Source organism: Oncorhynchus keta, chromosome 7 (genome assembly GCF_023373465.1).
Source record: "Oncorhynchus keta strain PuntledgeMale-10-30-2019 chromosome 7, Oket_V2, whole genome shotgun sequence".
Taxonomy (NCBI): domain Eukaryota; kingdom Metazoa; phylum Chordata; class Actinopteri; order Salmoniformes; family Salmonidae; genus Oncorhynchus; species Oncorhynchus keta.
Window position 1 is genome coordinate 56,226,571 of NC_068427.1, and position 8,375 is coordinate 56,234,945.

The following is an 8,375-nucleotide window of genomic DNA, read 5'->3' on the forward strand; positions in this document are numbered from 1 at the left end:
AGCTGCCAATAGACAGATAATACTAGAGAGATAGTGAGGTTCAGCAGCTGCCAATAGACAGATAATACTAGAGAGATAGTGAGGTTCAGCAGCTGCCAATAGACAGATAATACTAGAGAGATAGTGAGGTTCAGCAGCTGCCAATAGACAGATAATACTAGAGAGATAGTTAGGTTCAGCAGCTGCCAATAGACAGATAATACTAGAGAGATAGTGAGGTTCAGCAGCTGCCAATAGACAGATAATACTAGAGAGATAGTGAGGTTCAGCAGCTGCCAATAGACAGATAATACTAGAGAGATAGTGAGGTTCAGCAGCTGCCAATAGACAGATAATACTAGAGAGATAGTGAGGTTCAGCAGCTGCCAATAGACAGATAATACTAGAGAGATAGTGAGGTTCAGCAGCTGCCAATAGACAGATAATACTAGAGAGATAGTGAGGTTCAGCAGCTGCCAATAGACAGATAATACTAGAGAGATAGTGAGGTTCAGCAGCTGCCAATAGACAGATAATACTAGAGAGATAGTGAGGTTCAGCAGCTGCCAATAGACAGATAATACTAGAGAGATAGTGAGGTTCAGCAGCTGCCAATAGACAGATAATACTAGAGAGATAGTGAGGTTCAGCAGCTGCCAATAGACAGATAATACTAGAGAGATAGTGAGGTTCAGCAGCTGCCAATAGACAGATAATACTAGAGAGATAGTGAGGTTCAGCAGCTGCCAATAGACAGATAATACTAGAGAGATAGTGAGGTTCAGCAGCTGCCAATAGACAGATAATACTAGAGAGATAGTGAGGTTCAGCAGCTGCCAATAGACAGATAATACTAGAGAGATAGTTAGGTTCAGCAGCTGCCAATAGACAGATAATACTAGAGAGATAGTTAGGTTCAGCAGCTGCCAATAGACAGATAATACTAGAGAGATAGTGAGGTTCAGCAGCTGCCAATAGACAGATAGTGATACAGCTGCCAATAGACAGATAATACTAGAGAGATAGTGAGGTTCAGCAGCTGCCAATAGACAGATAATACTAGAGAGATAGTGAGGTTCAGCAGCTGCCAATAGACAGATAATACTAGAGAGATAGTGAGGTTCAGCAGCTGCCAATAGACAGATAATACTAGAGAGATAGTGAGGTTCAGCAGCTGCCAATAGACAGATAATACTAGAGAGATAGTGAGGTTCAGCAGCTGCCAATAGACAGATAATACTAGAGAGATAGTGAGGTTCAGCAGCTGCCAATAGACAGATAATACTAGAGAGATAGTGAGGTTCAGCAGCTGCCAATAGACAGATAATACTAGAGAGATAGTGAGGTTCAGCAGCTGCCAATAGACAGATAATACTAGAGATAGTGAGGTTCAGCAGCTGCCAATAGACAGATAATACTAGAGAGATAGTGAGGTTCAGCAGCTGCCAATAGACAGATAATACTAGAGAGATAGTGAGGTTCAGCAGCTGCCAATAGACAGATAATAATACTAGAGAGATAGTTAGGTTCAGCAGCTGCCAATAGACAGATAATACTAGAGAGATAGTTAGGTTCAGCAGCTTCAGATAATACTAGAGAGATAGTGAGGTTCAGCAGCTGCCAATAGACAGATAATACTAGAGAGATAGTTAGGTTCAGCAGCTGCCAATAGACAGATAATACTAGAGAGATAGTTAGGTTCAGCAGCTGCCAATAGACAGATAATACTAGAGAGATAGTGAGGTTCAGCAGCTGCCAATAGACAGATAATACTAGAGAGATAGTGAGGTTCAGCAGCTGCCAATAGACAGATAATACTAGAGAGATAGTGAGGTTCAGCAGCTGCCAATAGACAGATAATACTAGAGAGATAGTGAGGTTCAGCAGCTGCCAATAGACAGATAATACTAGAGAGATAGTGAGGTTCAGCAGCTGCCAATAGACAGATAATACTAGAGAGATAGTTAGGTTCAGCAGCTGCCAATAGACAGATAATACTAGAGAGATAGTTAGGTTCAGCAGCTGCCAATAGACAGATAATACTAGAGAGATAGTTAGGTTCAGCAGCTGCCAATAGACAGATAATACTAGAGAGATAGTGAGGTTCAGCAGCTGCCAATAGACAGATAATACTAGAGAGATAGTTAGGTTCAGCAGCTGCCAATAGACAGATAATACTAGAGAGATAGTTAGGTTCAGCAGCTGCCAATAGACAGATAATACTAGAGAGATAGTGAGGTTCAGCAGCTGCCAATAGACAGATAATACTAGAGAGATAGTGAGGTTCAGCAGCTGCCAATAGACAGATAATACTAGAGAGATAGTGAGGTTCATCAGCTGCCAATAGACAGATAATACTAGAGAGATAGTGAGGTTCAGCAGCTGCCAATAGACAGATAATACTAGAGAGATAGTGAGGTTCAGCAGCTGCCAATAGACAGATAATACTAGAGAGATAGTGAGGTTCAGCAGCTGCCAATAGACAGATAATACTAGAGAGATAGTGAGGTTCAGCAGCTGCCAATAGACAGATAATACTAGAGAGATAGTGAGGTTCAGCAGCTGCCAATAGACAGATAATACTAGAGAGATAGTGAGGTTCAGCAGCTGCCAATAGACAGATAATACTAGAGAGATAGTGAGGTTCAGCAGCTGCCAATAGACAGATAATACTAGAGAGATAGTGAGGTTCAGCAGCTGCCAATAGACAGATAATACTAGAGAGATAGTTAGGTTCAGCAGCTGCCAATAGACAGATAATACTAGAGAGATAGTTAGGTTCAGCAGCTGCCAATAGACAGATAATACTAGAGAGATAGTGAGGTTCAGCAGCTGCCAATAGACAGATAATACTAGAGAGATAGTGAGGTTCAGCAGCTGCCAATAGACAGATAATACTAGAGAGATAGTTAGGTTCAGCAGCTGCCAATAGACAGATAATACTAGAGAGATAGTGAGGTTCAGCAGCTGCCAATAGACAGATAATACTAGAGAGATAGTTAGGTTCTGCAGCTGCCAATAGACAGATAATACTAGAGAGATAGTGAGGTTCAGCAGCTGCCAATAGACAGATAATACTAGAGAGATAGTTAGGTTCAGCAGCTGCCAATAGACAGATAATACTAGAGAGATAGTTAGGCTCTTCAACCGTACCCACCCAAGACCGATCAACAAAATGTTTTTTTTTTTAGATCCAAAGAAGTATGACATTATAATAACACCTTTCACCACTCAGCGTGTAATTGTGTTATCTGTCCAATTATAATTATAATAATAATAATATCAATAGGATAAAGACAAGCAATCATTCTAAAGCTTCCTGAAATGAAAAGAAGTAAACTTTCCTGGAGAGGTCATCCGGAATGAATTAATAATCATGGAGGCCAGCTACAAAAAAAGACAAATGATATGAAAACAATACAAAAGTTGTACTTCACAGGACTCGGCAAGACATTGTTAACAGAACATAACATCGTGGTCTGATTCAACTGATAACAATACACATTGAAGGAGGAAGGTGTGGAACAAAACACAACAGCCACTAGGACCCAGTGGTCAATGACTAAATGGTACCCTAGTCCCTAAATTGTCCCAATGGGCCCTGGTCAAAAGTAGTGCACTATAAAGGGAATAGGGTGCCATTTGAGATGCAAGAGTCTATACTGGTATTCCACATCTTCATCCATAGGATTGATCGATCCTTCAATTCTCACATCATTACCGTCACCCCAGTCAGCTGATCAGGGACAGTGGCCCACAGCTGAGGCTCTGACCCTGGTCATGTGACAGGGGTCAGAACATACTACGGGTCAGAGTTCATACAACATTAGTCAATGGTTTATACACAGACAGACAGGACAGGACAGGAGGAGTAGCTACCAGAGTCATGTGTTTAGATAGTTAGGACATTGAGGTTTTTGCATTATGAAGCATTTACATGACACTACAATCAATCATACCATGGCATTGTTGAATACTCGTTTCTGGTTGGCTTGAAGGGCATTCTAGAGTGTGTATTATTTCCCAATAACGCATGGTATATCAGCACGGTAGAATTCAATGGCTATAGTTCCATTTTTACATGTTTTGTTTGAGCTGCATTTGAAAGAAAATGTGGAATTGAAAACAATTTTGGTATTGTTGAATTAGATTCTCATAATAACAAGCTAGGACTGACGGTTTGGTTAGACTAACAAGTCTGTTTGTTACCCCGGCAACTACAGTATCTAGTAAATTGATGTTAAACCTTTCTTTATTTGAACTTTTCTTTAACCAGGCAAGTCAGTTAAGAACAAATTCTTATTTGTAGGGTACCAGTTAGCCATTGGGTCCTGACAAGCGTCTGTTCTGTTCCAACACTGGCCACTTGTGCAAGTCCCTATGGGACATCCAATCATGGCCCAGACTGTAGTGACACCTCTTGCACTGAGATTGAGATGCAGTGCCTTAGACCGCTACGCCACTCGAGAGCTCTAAACGATCACATTTTTAGTGGCAAATGTTAAATTATAGCCATGGCATAAAAGGGATAATCAACTCTATGCGGTATTTGGACATAATGCTACTCCTTGGCAGATCCGTTCCACTCTGCCACACCTTCCACGTCGCTCAATATTCACCATGCATAGACCCTCGTTGATTATCCCTTACATAATTCCATATGGCTGCCATGGTGGCTCACCATGGCCAATATTGACCAATAGCAGATCATTGCATTTTCTTAATCGTTTTAAAGCCAGACTCAGTATGTCCTAAATAAAATGTCACCTTTTTATGGTTTTAATATATTTAGAAATGTACAGATTCATTTGCCATTTGGATCCCTTCAAAGTAATACAAATGATTATGCTGCATTAGGGTTATTGATCAGGTCAGATTTCTCCAGATAATTATGATGCATTAGGGTTATTGATCAGGTCAGATTTCTCCAGATAATTATGATGCATTAGGGTTATTGATCAGGTCAGATTTCTCCAGATAATTATGATGCATTAGGGTTATTGATCAGGTCAGATTTCTCCAGTAATTATGATGCATTAGGATTATTGATCAGGTCAGATTTCTCCAGATAATTATGATGCATTAGGGTTATTGATCAGGTCAGATTTCTCCAGATAATTATGATGCATTAGGGTTATTGATCAGGTCAGATTTCTCCAGATAATTATGAGGAATGAGGCTTATTGACAATTTGTTCTATCAGGTTCTATCTGTCCGTCTACATCAAGGATTACAGCAACACATTAACATATCTATCTATATCCCTCTCAGTACAAACAAGACTCATGAATGAGAGTTGAGTGATACAGAATAAACTGAGGTGCAGTTAACTCCAATGAACGTATCCTCTGCAGCAGAGGTAACTCTGGGTCTTCCTTTCCTGTGGCAGTCCTCACGAGAGCCAGTTTCATCATAGCGCTTGATGGTTTTTGTGACTGCACTTGAAGAAACTTTCAAAGTTCTTGAAATGTTCCGGATTGACTGACCTTCATGTCTTAAAGTAATGAAGGACTGTTGTATTGACTGACCTTCATGTCTTAAAGTAATGATGGACTGTCAACGTGGTCTTTTACCAAATAGTGCAATCTTCGATATACCCACCCTACCTTGTCACAACACAACTGATTGGCTCAAACGCATGAACTTTTAACAAGGCACACCTGTTAATTGAAATGCATTCCAGGTGACTGCCTCATGAAGCTGGTTGATAGAATGCCAAGAGTGTGCAAAGCTGTCATCAAGGCAAAGGGTGGCTACTTTGAAAATCGAAAATATATTTTGATTTGTTTAACATTTTTTTTGGTTACTACATGATTCCATATGTGTTATTGCATAGTTTTGATGTATTCACTATTATTCTACAAGACAAACCCTGGAATGCAAGATCGAATCCCCGAGCTGACAAGGTACAAAATATGTCGTTCGGCCCCTGAACAAGGCAGTTAACCCACTGTTCCAAGGCCGTCATTGAAATCAAGAATTTGTTCTTAACTGATTTGCCTAGTGAAATAAAAAATGGAGTCTGGCCCAGCTGTCTGATACTGACTAGTATAGAGTGTCTGGCCCAGCTGTCTGATACTGACTAGTATAGAGTGGCTGGCCCAGCTGTCTGATACTGACTAGTATAGAGTGTCTGGCCCAGCTGTCTGATACTGACTAGTATAGAGTGTCTGGCCCAGCTGTCTGATACTAACTAGTATAGAGTGGCTGGCCCAGCTGTCTGATACTGACTAGTATAGAGTGTCTGGCCCAGCTGTCTGATCCTGACTAGTGAAGAGTGTCTGGCCCAGCTGTCTGATACTGACTAGTGTAGAGTGTCTGGCCCAGCTGTCTGATACTGACTAGTATAGAGTGTCTGGCCCAGCTGTCTGATACTGACTAGTATAGAGTGTCTGGCCCAGCTGTCTGATACTGACTAGTATAGAGTGTCTGGCCCAGCTGTCTGATACTAACTAGTATAGAGTGTCTGGCCCAGCTGTCTGATACTGACTAGTATAGAGTGTCTGGCCCAGCTGTCTGATACTGACTAGTATAGAGTGTCTGGCCCAGCTGTCTGATACTGACTAGTATAGAGTGTCTGGCCCAGCTGTCTGATACTGACTAGTATAGAGTGTCTGGCCCAGCTGTCTGATACTGACTAGTATAGAGTGTCTGGCCCAGCTGTCTGATACTGACTAGTATAGAGTGTCTGGCCCAGCTGTCTGATACTGACTAGTATAGAGTGTCTGGCCCAGCTGTCTGATACTGACTAGTATAGAGTGGCTGGCCCAGCTGTCTGATACTGACTAGTATAGAGTGGCTGGCCCAGCTGTCTGATACTGACTAGTATAGAGTGTCTCGCCCAGCTGTCTGATACTGACTAGTATAGAGTGTCTGGCCCAGCTGTCTGATACTGACTAGTATAGAGTGTCTGGCCCAGCTGTCTGATACTGACTAGTATAGAGTGTCTGGCCCAGCTGTCTGATACTGACTAGTATAGAGTGTCTGGCCCAGCTGTCTGATACTGACTAGTATAGAGTGTCTGGCCCAGCTGTCTGATACTGACTAGTATAGAGTGTCTGGCCCAGCTGTCTGATACTGACTAGTATAGAGTGGCTGGCCCAGCTGTCTGATACTGACTAGTATAGAGTGGCTGGCCCAGCTGTCTGATACTGACTAGTATAGAGTGTCTGGCCCAGCTGTCTGATACTGACTAGTATAGAGTGTCTGGCCCAGCTGTCTGATACTAACTAGTATAGAGTGTCTGGCCCAGCTGTCTGATACTGACTAGTATAGAGTGTCTGGCCCAGCTGTCTGATACTGACTAGTATAGAGTGGCTGGCCCAGCTGTCTGATACTGACTAGTATAGAGTGTCTGGCCCAGCTGTCTGATACTGACTAGTATAGAGTGTCTGGCCCAGCTGTCTGATACTGACTAGTATAGAGTGTCTGGCCCAGCTGTCTGATACTGACTAGTATAGAGTGGCTGGCCCAGCTGTCTGATACTGACTAGTATAGAGTGTCTGGCCCAGCTGTCTGATACTGACTAGTATAGAGTGTCTGGCCCAGCTGTCTGATACTGACTAGTATAGAGTGTCTGGCCTAGCTGTCTGATACTGACTAGTATAGAGTGTCTGGCCCAGCTGTCTGATACTGACTAGTATAGAGTGTCTGGCCCAGCTGTCTGATACTGACTAGTATAGAGTGTCTGGCCCAGCTGTCTGATACTGACTAGTATAGAGTGTCTGGCCCAGCTGTCTGATACTGACTAGTATAGAGTGTCTGGCCCAGCTGTCTGATACTGACTAGTATAGAGTGTCTGGCCCAGCTGTCTGATACTGACTAGTATAGAGTGTCTGGCCTAGCTGTCTGATACTGACTAGTATAGAGTGTCTGGCCCAGCTGTCTGATACTGACTAGTATAGAGTGTCTGGCCTAGCTGTCTGATACTGACTAGTATAGAGTGTCTGGCCCAGCTGTCTGATACTGACTAGTATAGAGTGTCTGGCCCAGCTGTCTGATACTGACTAGTATAGAGTGGCTGGCCCAGCTGTCTGATACTGACTAGTATAGAGTGTCTGGCCCAGCTGTCTGATACTGACTAGTATAGAGTGGCTGGCCCAGCTGTCTGATACTGACTAGTATAGAGTGGCTGGCCCAGCTGTCTGATACTGACTAGTATAGAGTGTCTGGCCCAGCTGTCTGATACTGACTAGTATAGAGTGTCTGGCCCAGCTGTCTGATACTGACTAGTATAGAGTGTCTGGCCCAGCTGTCTGATACTGACTCGTATTTCTAGCCTTTCTAGGGAGTTTTTCCTAGCCACCGTGCTTCTACACCTGCATTGTTGCTGTTTGGGGTTTTAGGCTGGGTTTCTGTACAGCACTTTGTGACATCAGCTGATGTACGAAGGGCTT

At 42.8% G+C, this 8,375-nt stretch overlaps 1 long non-coding RNA gene across 1 annotated transcript; it reads left to right on the forward strand.

Annotated features, from left to right (window-relative positions):
• Positions 1–1,559: 1,559 nt before the first annotated feature.
• LOC127931265 (uncharacterized) lies at positions 1,560–2,801 on the forward strand. The gene is made up of 3 exons (XR_008140571.1): positions 1,560–1,587; positions 1,633–2,172; positions 2,623–2,801. It is a non-coding gene; the product is annotated as an uncharacterized LOC127931265 (long non-coding RNA).
• The last annotated feature ends 5,574 nt before the right edge of the window (positions 2,802–8,375 follow it).